Source organism: Rhinolophus sinicus, chromosome 16, assembly GCF_057876585.1.
Source record: "Rhinolophus sinicus isolate RSI-liver-muscle chromosome 16, RSI-T2T, whole genome shotgun sequence".
In the NCBI taxonomy this organism is placed as follows: Eukaryota; Metazoa; Chordata; class Mammalia; order Chiroptera; family Rhinolophidae; genus Rhinolophus; species Rhinolophus sinicus.
Window position 1 is genome coordinate 147708002 of NC_142516.1, and position 19491 is coordinate 147727492.

A 19491-nucleotide genomic window follows, 5' to 3' on the forward strand; every position below is an offset into this window, starting at 1 on the left:
AAAACACCTGAAAAGTGGACTTGTTCTGTAACAGGAAAAGTGGCAAGCCTGCATGTGCACATACTCTGTCTCCAGCTGGATAAGCCAGTCATTTGTGACCATAGCAATAATCATATTCATTTCTCTTTATCCCAAATCTCCAACCCACCAAACACTAAGTAAAGTCAAGAGAAAACAATCATGTTTTAATTATCAATTGTCTTTCTATATTCTCATTTTACTTGCTAAGATGGAGGAATTTTTATTATAAATGCTGTTTTAAATACCCTATGCTAGGCAGATGTAATTAAGCAATCAGAATACCTACACTGACAGAGAGTTAAAGAAATAACAAATGAGAACATCCAAAAGAAATAACAAATGAGAACATCCAAAATACATTACAATTATACAGTAAAACTTCTGATTAACAGGAGCCCAACGACCAGAAACCACTGATTAACCAGATTTTTCTCATGCACTCTAATTGGAGGAAAATTACTCACCTTAAAATGCAAAATTACCAGGGAAAAAAAAGCTCACATCAAGTATTTAGTGACTATTCTTTGTCTCATTTAACACAAAAGAAAAAGAGCCAAAGTGAGCCAGGTAACTATTTGAACAGATGTTTCAATGAACTAACTTCCTTTATATTTATGTTTTGGTAGTACTCCTTGGGTTAGTCTTTAAATATAATTAAAGCAAAATATTAAAGGGTACCCCTAGCTCCTGACTCCCATAATTCTTTGACCAAAAAAGCAAGGGTGAGATCAGGGTAAGACAGTATGGTAACTGCAAAATGAGGGAGCATGTTTCAAAAGTCCTGAATTCTTGACCAAATTCACTTGTGTGATTTAGAACTTAAGGATAGAATTGATCTACTAGTAATCTTCCAATACTCTCCTGAAACCCTGGATCTTCTGTCATCCATCTAATTATCCATAGCATATCAAAATTTACTTCTAAAAATATGCCTTTTAAAAGTCCTCGTAAATTTACCATGAAAGATAAATACCTGAAAGCAGATAAATGTCTTAGGGTCAAGAAAAAAGGGAGCATTTTTCATCATCATCATTGGAAAACGAATTAATGATACACAGGAAAGAAATTATGAAAAGCTTAAATCACTGCTCTAAGATTTTTTTCATTTTCTAAATCCTGTGATTTTTATGGTTATGGTCAAACTTTGATAGAATGGGGGAAAGGGTTGGGTTTGAACAATTTGTTAGGGAAATGAGAATTAATTTACAATAGGCTTTATGTTACAAATGAAGGACAGAAATAATTGTCATCTGTAAAAATTAGTAAATTGCTGTACTGTGAATTCAGATTTTCTTTAAAGTATACCCTTTAGGCTCACCAAGAATTACTACTTAGTTAACGGTAAAACCAGGGTCAAACAGGAGACACAGCCACGGAAAACCTGCTCAACTACTCAAAGGATCCAGATTCTGGACTTCAACGTATTCCCTACTAAAAGAAGAAAGGATTTCTGGTAGAAAAGGCCACTTCCAGGATTCTTGCAGCACGTGAGATAAAACACTGAGTCAGTGAGAAAGCTTTCAAAATAGTTATCTCAAAAGTACACAGTAGCAGACAGAAAGGGCTACCCACTGAATATGGTTATAACAATATGAGCATCAAAAAGAATAATAGATTACAAGGTTAATTCATCTTTTCAAGACCTCAGAATAAATCTTTTCCTGCTTTCTCTATTCAAGTATTTGAAATTCTTAGACATGATTTTAAAAAATACATAAAGGAAAACTAAAATATATAAAGGAAATATATAATAAATATATATTAAAAATATATACAGGAAAACTAACTTCACACATAAAACTAAACAAAAGTATCAAGGTAAATCCCATACAATGTTTTCATAAGATACATACATACATACATACATACACACATACATATTAGAATTACATCCATGGAGGGGGTGGAAAAAGCACCAACAGAAAAACATGCCAACACAACATATCAAAACTGTTACCTGTTTCAAAACAAGCTGAAAGACATTTTAAAATGATAGAAAACATGAAATAACATAAATCAGAATTAAAGATGCTTAGAAATGAGATGATAGATCTCAGGACAGAACTAGAAATGAAAAATAAAATCATTTCAGAAATGAAGACTAAACAACAGAGGAATATACGAGTGAACAGAGAAAACAGATAATGCCTTAAAGAAATAGGAGAAACGAAAGGGGCAAAAGTTTTTTAATTTAAATATCAAAAAGTGAAGAAATTTTTAAAAGATCCAGGAGAAAATGACAAATACTAAAGATAAACAAAGACCATCCAACATATGGATAAGAGGAATCTTTGAAGAAAACTAAAGCAGAGAAAAAGAACAAAAACCGTAGTTCAAGAAAACGTCCGGGTCGCACGCAAGGCATGGGATGTGGCCGAGGGGCCTAGGCGAGCAGGACACCGGGCTGGTCCAGGGAGGCGCGAGGCGGCGGGAACCCGCACCAGAGCAGCCCTGGAGTGGAAGCAGAGCTGTTATCCCTGCTTCCTGCGGAGCCCAGCTGAGCAGGCCATGGCATTGTCGATGCCACCGACGGGATGACGGAGGAGGACAGAGTCCAGCCAGAGCCTATCATCCAGCTCTTTGTCAAGGCTGGCAGTGATGGTGAAAGCAGAGGAAACTGCCCCTTTTCCCAGAAGCTCTTCATGATTCTTTGGCTGAAAGGAGTTGTGTTTGGTGTCACAAATGTTGACCTGAAAAGGAAGCCTACAGGCCTGCAGGACTTTGCTCCCGAGACCCACCCACCACTTATAATTTTCAACAGTGAAGTCAAAACAGATGTAAATAAGATTGAAGAATTTCTTGAGGAAGTCTTATGCCCTCCCAAGTACTTACAGCTTCCACCAAAACACGCAGAATCAAATACTGCTGGAATGGACGTCTTTGCCAAATTCTCTGCATATATTAAGAATCCAAGGCCAGAGGCTAATGAAGCATTGGAGAGAGGGCTCTTGAAAACACTGCGGAAACTGAATGACTATCTGGAAATCTCCCTTCTCTGATGAAATTGATGAGAATAGTATAGAGAACATTAAGTTTTCCGCATGTAAATTTCTGAATGGCAATGAAATTACATTGGCTGCCTGCTGCCCAAACTGCACATAGTCAAGGTGGTGGCCAAAAATTATCACAACTTTGATATTCCAAAAGGAATGACTGGCATCTGGAGACACTTAACTAACACTTATAGTAGGGATGAGTTCACTAATACCTGTTCCAGTGATAAGTAGGTTGAAATAGCATATAGTGATATAGCCAAAAGATTTACCAAGTAAAATAGCACTTACGAGAAAGATGTCTTCACATCTTTCCCTAAAAATGTGCTTTTCCTAATAGACTACTCCTCTTCCTATAAAGTAGAAATTTTATTTTGCATGAACATGGCATTTATGCAAGATGAGGATAAAGGACAGACAAGGTATAATAGCTTTCTTTAAATATGTACTTCTAAGCAGTAGTATTTTAAAATTATTTTACCCTGCCTATATCTCCAAACCCATTATCCTGTTCTCCTCTAATTTGCAGACACTTCATCACAAACTTTTCACTTTAGAGGTAGTTTGCCATCTCTCTAAAGTTTTCACCATTGTGTGCATTCACTGTGTATCAATGGCAAGATTTTTGAGGTGCAATGTTTAACTGTTAAAGCAGTAACCATGACTTCATCAGTCAGCCCCAAACTGTTTCATAATGCATGACACAAGGAATATTTATGCATTTTTGGAATTTTATATTTAGTAAGAGTATATAAAAGGATTACTACTGTATCAAAATACTCTGGTTCAATTTAGTCTATCCTGGATATGTATTAAAGGGTGTTAACACCAGAGAAGAGAGCCTTCTACAGAAAGTCACTAAAGATTTTGCTACTTACTTTTGTACATGGATTTTCACTGTTCCCAAAAGCATTTATCCTTTATACCAATTATAATATCTGACACTATGTAGAAGCTAAAAGTTTAGAGGGAGGGATGATAGTCTCAAGATCTTCCTCAAGCATTTTACCCATATAAGAGAAACCAATGGGCACCTGATACTGTCTAAATGTGGTGTTTGCTTTATGTATTTTGCCCAGTGTCATTCATTTGGAGCATTATTGCTCTCTTCCTTTATTTTAAAAAAGCTCTTTTTCAGATGAGCATAGACCTTGCTGTTTGTGGATCTTTCAGCAAAACTACATAAACTGATATTTAGTTGATTTAGCTATAGCAGTACAATGATTAGTAATGTAAAAATTAACACAGAAATTAACTTAAGTAATGTTGGGTGGGTTTGTCAAAATGTCAAGTATAATTTTGTTTCTAAAGAATATTTAATGTGGATAATCTATTATCCATCCTATATTAAAAACGAGATAAAACCCACAGGTTACCATCCTTCCCATTCCACCGCCATCTACTCTTAGACTTTGAGTAGAGGCTGTGTCACTCCTGTTGAACTAAATTATAGTTGTTATGGGGAGTACGTATTTACTGCAGTTTTGCCTAATCTCAATCATTGCGTTTCCGTCAATTAAATTTTTTTACAGCCACAGTGAGGAATAGCACTTTGCAAGTTTGTTTGTTTTTCAAATTAAACTCCTACACAAAAATTATTCATGTTCTAACAAATGAGGATGAACTTGGTGAAAATAAAACAAAGGTTTGCTTTGTATTTATTCTTTTGTTTTTAATGGACTTTCTAGTACTACTCCAAAGATGGGGTTGTGACTCTCACACGTTTTTGGTAAATTTTTACACCTAACTTGTTTAAGAAGTGCTATTTTTCATAGGCTATTTCTGAAATTTAAAGTATATTGCTTTAAAATGGCAATGTTTCCCCCCTTCGGATATGCTAACATTTAGTAATCCCTAGCTTTATGGAAGTAGCCTGATTTTTATAAGCACACTTTGTTTTTCAACTAATCAGTAATTAGCTTAGTAAAGAAAGATAAGGAAAGCTCCATATTATATCCATTTGGCTCAGGGAGATTTTTTTTTTTTTTTTTTCCTGTACCTTTCTTAGAACTCCTTACTGCTGATCAAAAGTTTAGGCACCAACTTTTTTGTAATTAAATAGTGAATGATGATTTGTCTGGTTCCAGGAAAAAGCACTATCAGGTTATCTACTGAGAAATCCTACAGCAGTAGCTTCAGTGGCTGAAAATGTTACATCTGCACCAGTACACAGACAACTATCATCACTTTTCACATCTTTTTACAATAGTGGTACCTTGGCATTCAGGTGATAGCGAACCTTGACTCGAAGCTTAAAGTATGAAAAAGATTAAAAAGAAGGGCTATCTGTTCTTTCAAGTGAATGGCAGACTAAGTGGAGGGCTAATGAGGAAAGAGCAGCATTTATTCTTTGTTGCTGTTGTTGCTGCTGCTGCGGCTGCTGCTGTTGGTTTAATTTACCTCACAATTACACTTGGCTGTCTCAATGTCCAAGGAAGGCAGGTCTATCTGTTATGATTTTGATGAAGGCAGAATTATTTTTCTATGTAGAAAGTCAGATCTTATTTATCAGTGAAGTTAGTCAAATGTCATTGAGATTGGCAAATGGACAAAAGCTAGGTAAAAGGATGATCCTACAACACGCTTTTTACCCCATCTTACATCTATGGAAAGATCATACCTTAAAATCTTAGGAGATTTGGGACATAAAAGTTTTCATGGTAATTCATGCAGTGTATGCTTTGACATAATGGAAATCGTTTGCTATTATTTCTGCAACTACTGAATCATTACCTCCTCATTTAAACCAACAAGGAAACGCTGAACGGAAGCTCTCACTATTTCCCAAGGGATTCTGAGAAATCTTGGGGTTCCACAATTGGAAAGCTCTGTACTATTTCAGTTGATATGACTTCCTTTAAAAAAAAAACAAAAATAAGTAAATGCAGATTTTCTATACAGTTCTCTAATCTTTTACTAGGATTGTTGACTTGTGATAAAATTCATGTGAGATTTTATTTCTTGGTAACTTTGGCATACACAATTTATCATTAAACCCTTGAGCAATCTGTATACAATTAAAAGATTTCTGACTTTTATTCTTATCCTAAGTTAATTAACTCTAGAATTTAGGTATTTATACTTCTTGAGTTTTGAATCTCTCCGGCATTACATGTAGATAGCTTTTATTTCTGTGCATCTAAAATATCCATTTAGAAAATATCTACAAAGTAAAAATTGTAAGAAATTCAAATGTATTTTTTTCATGAACATTTTGATACACATTTCATCAAGTTTATCGATTAACCAATTTCTTCCACTGATTATGGTATTTGATTCAAAGAAAAGAAAGCATTCATTATTGATATGCTATGTGGACTTTTTTTATTCCATTCTTTACAAATTATTAAGATTGGGCCTGTAAAATTATATTTTTATCATGGACAAAATTTCAACTCCCTAAGTAGTAATATTAAACAGAATTGGAATATTTTATTTAGAATTACTTGAAAAGGCAAATGAAAGCGTATAGAATGCTTGTATTTCCTTTCATCTCTCTGGAACCAGTATATTGCTGGCAGCTATGGTATTAAAATCAAGTATATTTCCACTATCAAAGAAAAAAACTTCAGGGCCAGCCTGGTGGCTCAGGTGGTTGTAGCGCGATGCTCCTAACGCCCAGGTCGCCGGTTCGATTCTCACATGGGCCAGTCAGCTGTGCCCTCTACAGTTAAGATTATGAACAACGGCTCTCCCTGGAGCTGGGCTGTGTGAGCAGCCAGAGGTCAGCATGAACTTCCATGTGCTGCCGCGGCCTGCTGTGTGCTGCCGAGGACTACCGTGTGCCGCCAGGAGCAGCTGGCGGCCATCGTGAGCAGCCATGGGCTTCTGTGAGCAGCCGACCGATGACCGGTGACCAACTGCCTCAGCTGGGGGAGCGCAAGGCTCATAATACCAGCATGGGCCAGGGAGCTATGTCCTATACAACTAGACTGAGAAACAATGGCTTGAACCAGAAGGGGGAGGGAGGGTGGAGAAGGGGGGAAAAAAGAAAAAAATCTCCTTAAAATTTCCTTAAAATACATATTGAAAGCATATTACAGCATACCAGAGAAGTTCAACAAAGAACAACCAACACCATGATATACGCTAGCAATATTACTTAAGAAAGGGCAGGAGGAGAACGTGTGACTTATCCAAGAGAAGTTTAAGTGTCACCAGACTTTGACAGCAATAATTTATGCCAAAAGAAAATGGACTCCATTGAATAAGATATTCAAGGAAAGAAAACATGAGCCAAGGATTTTAAATCCAAGAAAACTGACTTCCAAGTATAAAGGGCAGAGAAAATGTAACAACAAGCAAGAACTCATGATCTCTTTCTGAGAAATCTAATAGAATGGGTTTGCAAACAACAGTCTGTGGACCAAATCTGGCCTGCTACCTATTTATGTATAGTCCACAGTCTAAGGATGAATTTCACATTTTTAACTGTTTGGGGGGAAAAAATGTTAAGAATACTGAATCATGACTAAATCATATAACACAAAGACAGTTTTATTGGAAGACAGCATGCTCACTAGTTTACATGTTATATGGCTGTTTTCTCACTACCAGGATAAGACTGAGTACTTGCAAGAGATGGTATGGCCTACAAAACCAAAAATATTTTCTATGTGGCCCTTTACAGAAAAGGTTTCTCCACTCCTGTACTAGAGAATGAGCTTCGGGAAACGAAATGATTAAAGACAGATCAACATAAAGGGCCCATGGTTATTTGTAGAACTAAAGTTAAATGAAGGCTAAGGAGAGAGTACAGTATATAACAGCTATATTCTCTGACAATACATAGTACAACTATTTAAAAAATGGGGAAAGAATAGGGAAATAATGTGTAAAACTTTTTTAAAGTTTTCAGTAATAATGTTTGTATTAATATTGTTATTGTAAGATTACTGTGTGTGTACCACTGGCTAGACAAACAGTTACCTACAAGGTATTCTGATTTCTAGCATTTTCGCTGTCCCTGAGAGTCAAAATTCTAAATATGGAAAAATGAAGATAAAGAGGTAACAAAGAAGAGGTTAAGTAAAAGTTCTGCTATCCTGAATTTCAGTTGAAAGTATTACTATGAACATAGGAGTTATTTTTACCTCACATAAAATATAGACTATGTTTAATCATACTTTTATATTGTTATCTATACTACATATTAGAAAATGTTACATATTTTATTAATATAGTATATTTATTATATAATATCTATATTATATATAAAATTTGTATTATATATGTCTTATTTGGTGTTACCATTATATCTACATACACATGTATTGAATATATCAATGTCACATATTATATTAATATACCATTGTTAATATAACATATGTTATATGTAATAAACATAAAACCTGTTAATACACATATTTTATTTCCTAGTCCCATAAACTAAAAGGACCGAGAAACAATGACTGTCAGTATCAATGACCCTGACTACCACTGACTCTAGTTTTAACTACCATTAAAAGAAACCAGTGTATCTTGAAAAGATGGCTGATTAAAGACCTGGAGCAGGAAATGTAAAACATGAGCCTAGGGTATCTTGTCAGACCACAGAGCAAGGAAGATATAAAAGATCATGAAGGTCAAGTCAAAAAGACCATGAGCGAACTTAGACCCCACTGGCCTAAGAGGGACAACTTGAGCTTCACTAATAATTCCAACAGATTTAAATCGACAATATAGGTTTGACTCTATGACTTCATAATTGATACTTTTAAAAAGAACTGGTTAACTTTGAAGGATAAGGAACTAATTATTACCTCAAAAACAAAGGTAAAGAATTATACATTTATCTTGCTCTTTCTATATGAATTATACCACTAGGTAACCAAACAATAAATGTGGTTAAGGGTCTCTTTATACATATATTCTAATTAATGAATGAAAAAGACTTCAGAATTAAAATATCACCATTTTGCAATCCAGTGAAGTACTAGATATAAGCAGTAAGCATGGAAGTCTGCTTAGATCTTACAAAACGCTAACAAGACACGTGCCTCACATGCAGCCTTCGCCAAAGGGATCAAAACCTGAGTCTGATCCTGTCTCTGAATCCAGGTGCCAATTTGTAAGAAATGCCAAGGATGGAGGAAAACACTGAACTGCACCACAATTATGCAATCAGCCAAGTCAAGACTGTGAGAAACTCTTTATGTCAAATGACCCAAGGTTCTTCAACAGACAGATTGTAAGGAAAAGGAAGGTATTCAAGGAGAACCTGTGGATTAAGAGAAATTTAGAAGACATACTCGCATCAAAGTTGAAAATAAATGGGCAAGACAAATCATAGTGTCTAGGGATACACATTGGACAATAAAATTATTTTAAAATGCAAGGAAATGATTACTACAAAAGTCAAAGTAGTCAGTAAGTATAGGGAGAGATCGGAGATTAGGATTGAGATGGGTCACATGGACAGGCAAATGTCTAATGTCTGGATCTATGTAAGGATTACAAGATTATTCACATTAAGTAAGCCACACATTTGTTTTGTGTAGTTTCTCTGTATATGTCTTTTACCTTACAATAAAAATTTTGAAAACAACTTCAGAGTAGCCACCAGTTTGTAGGAGTGAAACCAACACCTGCCGCAGCAGTACCCATAGCCAGTAAGATGTTTCTCAGACCAGTTTGCTAACCTCTTCAAGGGCTTTTTTGGCTTAAGGAAAAAAGTACATTCTCATGTTTGGCTGGGATGCTTCAGTAAACCATTATTTTGTACAAAGTGAAGCATGGTGAAATGGTAACAACTACTAGCATTATAGGTTAAAGTGCAAACTGGAAAGTACTAAAACATCGGTTCACTGGCTAGAACATGGACAGACAGGATAGGACCCAGCCTCTGCAATGCCGCTACTCCCAAAACACCCAAATTTTGTTCTCTGTATGAGGCACAAGAAGAGCTCATGAGGATGGTGGCAGAGGGTTGATCAGGAATTCCCTTCTTATTAATATTTGCAAATAAAAAGATCTTCCCAACGCCATGAACACTGCTGAAATGAGCTGAGACTGTGCTCTCAGAGCAATAGAAACCAGTCCATCAGGCCACCTGTACCAGCGGCGGAGGGCGTATAAAGAACTGGATTGCTGTCCAATCCACAATGAAACCAGAAATCAATGTAGAAAACTCATCCTCCTCCCACTTAACTCCTCTCCTGCTCACTACCTCCACTTATCTCACCTTTGACAAACTGTGCTCACTGTGTATTGAGTGCCAGAAGCTGTATTTTGTTACTCTTTAGGTCACATTGTAAATGTAGCAGACCCAACCGGAAAACAGGTTTGTTTTTTCTGTTTCTTTTTTTATTAGTTTCAGGTGTACAAAACAACATAATGATTAGACATTTACACCCCTCACAAAGTGATAACCCCCCAATCTACTACCACTCTGACGTCATATACATGTTACAACACCATTGACTATATTCCTTATGCTGTACTTTACATCCCGTGACCATATATACATATGAAAACAGATTTCTTATTTAATATGGTTTTGTTTCCAGTGAGGCCACGTCTGGTAGTCTATGCAATATTCACAGTTTTTGGGGTTTTTTTGGGGGGGGGTATATTTTGTTTTTCTTTTTTTGTAAGTTAAAAACAAAGAAACAGCTCAGGAAGGAATTTTAGGCAAGTTGGCACTTGGGCTCCAAAGACTTATTGTGTAAAAGAGGGAAGGCTCCTCCTCCAAGCCTTTTGAAATATATGTTGAAACCTATTCTGGTGGTTAGTTTTAACCTGCACTCAGTATACTTCTTAAATAATCATTTAAAATAAAAGGAAAACATTTGAACATACATATGGGAGAAACACTCCTACTGTAGTTTCCGAATAAAACTCAAAATACCAGTTGAGTAAATACCAGTCGACTGGGTCTTTACTCCCAGCTTAAGTACAAAGTATGGGTGAGTACTTCCTTCCACCACTACTATTCACACTGTACTGGAAGCCCCAGGCCTCGAGCTACGACCGGGCAATGATTATAGAATACTGGAATATGAATCCTAACTCATTTCCCCCAACACCAACAGTGGGGCATCCGTAAAGGGAAGTGAAGAACAACCGGAGAAAAGGGGATACCATCAGCCTCCAAACCCTACATTTACAGGAGTCATTTAAGTGCTAGTCAGCTTATTGTAAATTAAGAACCCAATTTATATGACTCATTAGGATAAGAACATTAAGGAACTTGACTGTTATGGGGGATGAGTAGTGGGGGGGGGGGGGGACAAAGTTTCTATTTTAAAATTATAAATATAAACTTATACACCAACACAGTTTTTTAATTTGTTTGGTATGCTAATTGCAAGATCAACTAAAATGTAATGACATAATTACCAATTATATTTAACTTTTGGTACACTGTGAATACTGTGACTTAGTTTAACCAAAGGAATCTTTCTCTTTCAATATTACCAGTATCTGGATTTCATTCCGTCTAATGTATATTTTGTATTCAGTGCCTACTTGACACAATACACTCAAGTAATATTATTACTTCCAGATGATAGCCATGTACAATATTTAGTTAGGGAAATAGAGTAGTGGTAACTTTCCCTGCTGTAACAATTGGCAGAAGTAAGGTTTTCTAGTTAAGGAATATAGTTAAATATAAAACTTTGTTTTTCATGCATAGGAAATGAATATTAGAACACTTTCTATTTCTAATATTTAGCAATGGAATAACCTCCATTTTTCAGCTATTATTAAGTCAGAAAATTATTAAATTTCTTTTATTAAATATTTTGGGTTTCTGAGATATTTAAAGCAAAGAAGAGATCAGGGTACATATTACATTTAATAAAATGTTTAAATAAACAAACTATAAATCTCTGAATATCTTTGCACTTTGGATAAACTTTTCAAGCTTACGGGGAACATATTTTATTTTTCAAAATTCTAGTTACTATATTCTATACTAATTTTGGAAATTGCTCTATTTTAGAAAATTAAAGTTTGTTAGTGTTTGCCATGTCTCTTGTGCATGCCTGATTTCTTTTTATTTCCCTGTAATCAACACTGACACCTATTTTCAGATCTAGTTCAATTTCTAATTGATTGTAAAGAAGAAAGTGGCTGGGCTGTTAAGCTTCAACGTACTACGGTCTGTGCAGATTAGGATACTAAAAAGAGATAAGTTAACATAAACCTGAGTGGGCTGTTAACCTTTTTTTTTCCCTCCAGGAAATTAGATGCAATAACAATTCCAGCTGAAAGACTCATTCTAAGTTCCTAATGTTTAAGAATGCAAATGAAGTATTCTGTCTTTTCTGTGCCTCGAGGTGTTATGTGAAAAAACAGAAAGAGGTTTCTATGATTAGTTCCACAGATTTCCTTTATCATGTAAATCTTAAACTGGTTGCACTGGCAAGAATCAAAGAAAAGCAATATAGAAGACACCTAGAGAAAATGAATTAAATAACTTCTTTAGCAGTAACACTGAAAAAATTTGAGTTAACTAAAAAGTCAGGCTTTGGGATGAATTTTAGCCTCTCTTTTGAAAAGAAATTCTAATCTTAATATTAGAACATTTTAAAAAATACTTTAGCCAATTATTGCTAATCAGTTCAACATCACTAAAATTCCTTGAATGAAATTGTGAAATTTATCACTCAGCCAGCTACCTGGTGGTTTCAAGAAGTTTATTTTTGTTTTATATTATAATAGTAATAATGCTTTAATTAAAGATGCAGGTACACATTTTAAAGTTTTTGGGTTTTTTAGATGTATCTTCAAAGAGGATGAGGTAAGAAGCTTCATATTTATAATTTTGTATGTATTGCTAAAATTCTCCTTATGTAAACTAGTCACAGGAATTATTTAGTGATGAAGTTGTAATTTCCTTCTTTTGTTTCACATAAAATACTTTTATTTTATATCCCTACAATTTTGGATATTAAACATAAGTTGCTTTCATTTCTCCATGATCTAATTATTTTTATTACTTCATGAATACCAAAATTAATTGGTACTTTTGGATTGAAGGTTAATATTTTTCCAGTTCAATTTTGGAATATACCTTAAAACGACTATGAAATTAGATGAGCAATTTTACAGTGTAAGTAAAAAAATTTAAGATTTAATAATACTTCAATTAGCATGTGGGGATATTAATGTAGATGCTTCATGACTCACCTTCCTGTTCATTCTTCACAGTTCATTAATATTTACTATTAGTGGCGAATGAGAATAATAAGCTGGTAAACTGATGAAAGGCTGGTGATCTTTTGTTTATTCCAAATATTAGACATTAAATTTAATTTTAAAACTTTTTAAATTGGTCTGGGATATTATCTGAATTATGTAATTTTTTTCTATTTCCTTTGAAAATATTTATGATTTTCTTTTAAAATTTACTACAAGTAGAAGCCCTTCCACACTCCTTGCTTAATTTACTACTTTCTGGAACACATCAAGTTTTCGATCCCACCATTGGATGGAAATAAGAGTCATATGGTTTGAATAAAGCATGCTCTACCTATAGTTGGGATATTCTTTTTTGTTAGCACATTTAATTGCTGCACTCTAGTATAGCTTACATTATAAAGGTTATTTCAAATATTGAGTGGAATGCTAGAAAAGCAGAGATCATGGTTTCCAATTAATTGCCTTGAGCAACTGAGTAATTCCTCACACTACTCAGCATGAATTTAACCTGCCACTTTCACCTTATTTTGGTTATTAACAAGGACGCAGTGAAGTGAGTAACAATAAGATGTAGCAGAATGACCAAGTAGAGATCAATTTATCTCTAAGTGGGAAACATATTTTTAAAGTTTGAAGGGAGTAAAATAATAAGGAATGCAATCATACTAATAGTAACAACAATATTTATTTACTTACTTATTAGCACTGTTTACAAGGGATTGTATTAAAGCTTACTTTATCCTAAAAATCATTTATGATAAACATTTCAGTCATCAGATTCTAATTTTCTTCCAAAGTTATAAAGTCTTCAATTTAGTCTAGAATTACACAGTAATTATCTTACATGGTACAACACGGCAGTTTTAAAAGGTTTTTTAATATCATTTTCTCCTTTAAAAAAAGAACTAAAACATAGCAGGACATAAGTAATCGTCTCTACTTACATGTCAGTAAAATTAGAATCTGAGAGATGAAATCAATTGCCCACAGCCACTAAGCGGTAGCGTGACAGAAACAAAACTAAGGCCCAAACCAGTGTTTTTATTTGTGACTCTGCTGCATTTCCATGTCCATCAGACGTGCTTGTGAACAGGTTCGGATGGCCAATGTTTATTGAACAAGTCAAAGAATGTGTGAGACTATTGGGAAGTAATCATACAGCAGGTTTGCTGGGCACAGTCCAAGGACACACCTACCGTGTTTCCCCAAAAATAAGACCTCGCCGGACCGTCAGCTCTAATGCGTCTTTGGGAGCAAAAATTAATATAAGACCCGGTTTTATTTTACTATAATATAGGACGGGGTCTTATATTAATTTTTGCTCCAGAAGACGCATTAGAGCTGATGGTCTGGCTAGGTCTTATTTTTGGGAAAACAGGGTAGTACCCCAGCACCCCATCTGACAAGTGCCCCTGTCTACTCTCAGAAGCATGCTGATTTGAGCAGACCTGGTTTCTGCACATGAGGAGATTACAGCCTAGTAGAACAAAAAATACACACCAAATAATAAAAACAATAAATGGTAGAGAGTAGTAAATGAACTAAAAGAGGTGAAAAATCATGCACTTACTGTGAACAGAGTCCAATAGGGGAATCAAGGAAGGCTTCATAAAAGGACAGCAGTTGAGGGGGAAAAAAGACAACGAGGATTTGGAAAAGTAGCACCGGGAAACAAACACTTAAGTACACGGGAAAACACCTCTCACTGGTCTGCAAAAGAGTCTGTAATCACCAGAGAAGGATGACGCTACACACGGCCAGTGATCATTCAAAAGGGTCTCCTCTCTTTCTCTTAAACCCTAAAACAACCAGATCTCAATTAGACTTCCTCAGTATCCTACTCAACACTAAATGTCATGCATTCACTCTACAAATGCTGCCAAGTACCCCCTCAGTGTCAGGCACTGCCTACATCTAGGGATACGATGGACAAGACAGAGGTACACTGCCTCCTCTTAGTGGACAAACCAACTAGGAAGACAATACAAACACAACAAGCAATTGAAACCACAGTAATGCATGGGTATTGTGATAGAGCAAGTATAGAGCACTTTAGGAAACTGATAATGGTAATTGGAATAAAGCATGTATGAATGGAAACCTTGTTAGCCAACTCAGCATAAGCTTCTTAGAATGATACCTCTATACGTGAAGTGTCAATGCTTCAATCATCACCTACACGGATAAGACAAAGGGATTCTCCAGATAAAAATCCCCCCCCCTTTGCATCAGATAGTTTTTCTCTTCAGTTCATATTAAATACTGCTATGATTTTCACATGCTCAGATCACTTGATATTTCTGTCTCTCTCAGAAAGCCCAACCACGGTCTTCCTAACCTGCTAGGTAAATGAGACTTGAGAATGCAATCTTCTCCCTTCGTTGAAGTCAAGCCTGGTAACTGATGAGGGAAAAAATTGACATGGTATATAGAAGACTAAGTTTCATTTTCATCAACTACCCAATAAGCGTAAAACATTAATCTCAGCAGAATAATATTCTTAAAATGTTGCATTAGCCAGTATGACTCCCTTCAAATGTATGCTATCACCACCCTTACACATACCTTTTAAAGTTTTGAAGTTATGACAGATAGCATCTATACGCCCATTATCTCCCAGGCCACTTGAATCATACAAAACAATGGTCAGGCAGGGTTTTTAATTATATTTGTGAATAAAAGAAAGGCAGTAGTTAGAAGTAGAGTGTAATGGTTAACAGCAGGAGCCTGCTTGAACAACTCCAGTTCTACCATAAACTCCATGGTTGGCCTTGGACAAGTTACTTAACAACTGTGCCTCAGTTTCTGTATCTGTGAGGATTAAATGAATTAATATATGTAAAGCACCTAGGACAGAGGGGACCCATAGTAAACCGCTACATAAGTGTGAAGGAATTTAGAAGTCACAGTTACACTCCCCTCCCGCCTTCCCGCATGTAGCTGTTTAATGCGTCCTGAGATGCTGATGCACTGTTGGCCCCGTAGCCACAACTAAATCAGACTCTTCCTGAAGAGTCTCAACTGACCTCTTCCTCACACCTTTCCTCTCTTCCTCTCAACGGCTACTTCCTCTCAGCCTAAAACCCTGTTTGCTTGCATACGTGCTTGCCCTTCCATCACATGGCTAAACTAGAAGCAAGAGCACTTCCAAAAAGCGGCAGGACACTGTTCTCAAAGAAGGAAAGATGTTGCACAGACAAAATTTTAAATGCCCACCACAATATAGTTGGCCCTCTGTATCTGAAGGTTTTACATCTGCCGATTCAACCAACCTTCGATCAAAAATATTTTTTTAAAAAGCCCAGAAAGTTCCAAAAAGCAAAACTTGAATTTATCGCATCCTGAGTACTATATGAATCTACACAAATTAAGTGTTGTGCAGGCATACCCTGCTGTAGCATATATGCAAATACTACGCCATTTTACATAAGGGACCTTAGCTTCCTCGGATTTGGGAACTGGAGCGGGTCATCCTGGAACCAACCCACCATGGATACTGAGAGATAACTGTACAGCAACCCAGTATCCTCTGACAACAGAAATTAGAGTGGTAAGCACAGATAGTGTTGGAAGACAGACAGAATGAAGTTATTGCGAATGCCAGCTTGAGGAATACAGGCTCTAGTGAGTCACTGAGGAATTCTGAACCACTTCAGGAAGATCAGGCTAGCAGCAGTAGTGAGATGGCTCCAAGGAGGAAAGACAGAGGGAGGTCAGTGGTCCGGATGGAAAAGAGTAAGTGAGGAACTAACACAACAGCAGTGGGAATTTAGTAGAGAGAAAAGTGGTGATAAAAGCTGCAGTAATACTAATAATAGACATACTGATAGATTTAGGGAGAATGACTAAATTAGGAAGTGCAAGGGAAGACTGCAGTCAAAGATAACTATAAGTTTGCAGACCAGAAAACTTCATTGAAACAGGGAACCAAAAAGCAGATTTGATTACAAGGATAAGTTTCATTTTGCACATAAGTGACTTGTCAGCAGGACGACCAGAATGCAACTTCTATGGGAGACATTCTTACATGGACCTGAAAATGTTTCCAGCAAAGCAGACACCAAACCAATAATAAATACAACTTCTAGTGATAAACTACTCTGCACTTGAAACCTTAAAAAGCCTATATCACATTCACCTGTATTATCACTACTGCCATGTGCTGCAAAGTACTTCTGACAGATTTTAAATAGTATACTCATGTTATTATTACCTTAAATATACACTTCCAAAACAAAACAAAAAAAGAGGTGTTTTGGAGTACTATTGCTGATGTTACAAATCACTGTGGTTTAGAATATGTTTCCTTTTTAAAAGTTCAATTTTGATATCTGGGAATAAATTTAACGAAAGAAGTAAAAAATCTGTACTCAGAAAATTATAAGACACTGAAGAAAGAAATGAAAGAAGATACAAATAGATGGAAACACATACCATGTTCATGGATACGAAGAATTAATATAGTTAAAATGTCCATACTGCCTAAGGCAATATACATATTCAACGCAATTCCTATCAAACTACCAACAACGTTTTTCATAGAAATAGAACATATAATCCTAAAATTTATATGGGACCATGAAAGACTACAGATAGCCTCAGCAATCTTGAGAAATAAGAACAAAGTGGGAGGTATCACGATACCTGACATCAAATTATACTACAAGGCTACAGTAATCAAAACAGCATAGTACTAGCATAAAAACAGACACATAGATCAATGGAACAGAATAGAGAGTCCAGAAATAAATCCATGCCTATATGGCCATTTAATCTATGACAATGGAAGCAAGAATGTATGGTGGGGTAAAGACAGTCTATTCAATAAATGGTGCTGGGAAACCTGGACAGACACATGCCAAAAAAATGAAGCTGGACAAACTCCTTACACCATATACAAAAATAAATTCAAAATGGCTTCAAGACTTAAATGTAAGATCTGAAACCATAGAATTCCTAGAAGAAAATATAGGAAGAAACTTCACAGACATTACCCAGAGTAAGATCTTTACTGATATATCCCCTCGTGCGAGGGAAGTGAGAGAAAAAATAAACATGTGGGATTACATCAAACTAAAAAGATTTTCACAGCAAAGAAAACCATCAATAAAACAAAAAGGGACCCTACTGAAGGGGAAAAGATATTTGCCAATGATATATCTGATAAGGGATTAATATCACAAATTTATTAAAAAAACTCACTCAACTCAACTCCAAAAAAACAAACAACCCAATTAAAAAATGGGCAGAGGACATGAAGAGACATTTTTCTAAAAAGGACATACAGATGGCAAACAGACATATGAAGAAATGCTCAACCTCACTAACCATCAGAGAAATGCAAATAAAAACCACAATGAGATACCACCTCACCCAAGTCAAAATGGCTATCATCAATAAATCAACAAACAACAAGTGCTGGCGTGGATGTGGAGAAAAGGGAACGCTTGTGCATTGTTGGTGGGATTGCAGATTGGTGCAGCCACTATGGAAAACAGTATGGAGGTATCTTAAAAATCTGAAAATGGAACTACCTTATGACCCAGCAATTCTACTCCTAGGTATCTATCCAGAGAAATCCAAACCTCTAATTCAAAAAACTTTATGCACTCCTATGTTTATTGCAGCATTATACACAATAGCCAAGACATGGAAACTACCAAAATGCCCATCGGTAGATGACTGGATTAAGAAACTGCGGTACATTTATATAATGGAGTATTACACAGCCATAAAGAAGAAAGAAATCTTACCATTTGCAACAACATGGATGGACCTAGAGAACATTATGTTAAGTGAAATAAGTCAGACAGAGAAAGACAAATACCATATGATCTCACTTATATGTGGAATCTAAAGAAAAGAATAAGTGAATGAACTAATCAGAAACAGTTTTGGAGACATACAGGAAAAACTGAGGGTTGCTAGATGGGAGGGGGGTGAGGATAAGGGGGAAGGTGAGGGGATTAGAAAACAGTCAGTAACCACAAGATGGCCACAGGGTTTTGAAAATTAATTTGGAGAACGTAATCAATAATGTTGTAAAGATTTTGTAGGGTATCCGATGGACATTTGTCCCATTTAGGAGACCACCTCAAGGATGATGTAGATGCCTGATCACTGCACGGTACACCTGAAGCTAAAGCTGAACAATAATGAATGCCAAATGTAATTTTATATATATATATATATATATATATATATATATATATATATATATATATATATATGTATGTATATGTATATATATGTATGTATATACTTACAAGAAGCAGAGTACAGCATTAGGAATAGAGACAGAGGATATGTAATGGCTGTGTGCGATGTC

General features: G+C 35.8%; 1 protein-coding gene and 1 pseudogene across 1 annotated transcript in view; one reads left to right on the top strand and one right to left on the bottom strand.

The window, feature by feature from the left end:
• PCCA (propionyl-CoA carboxylase subunit alpha) overlaps nucleotides 1-19491 on the bottom strand; it is a 358009-nt gene that overhangs the window by 247078 nt on the left and 91440 nt on the right. The gene's annotated exons all lie outside the window — the stretch shown is intronic.
• LOC109459603 (chloride intracellular channel protein 4 pseudogene) lies at nucleotides 2530-3293 on the top strand (annotated as a pseudogene).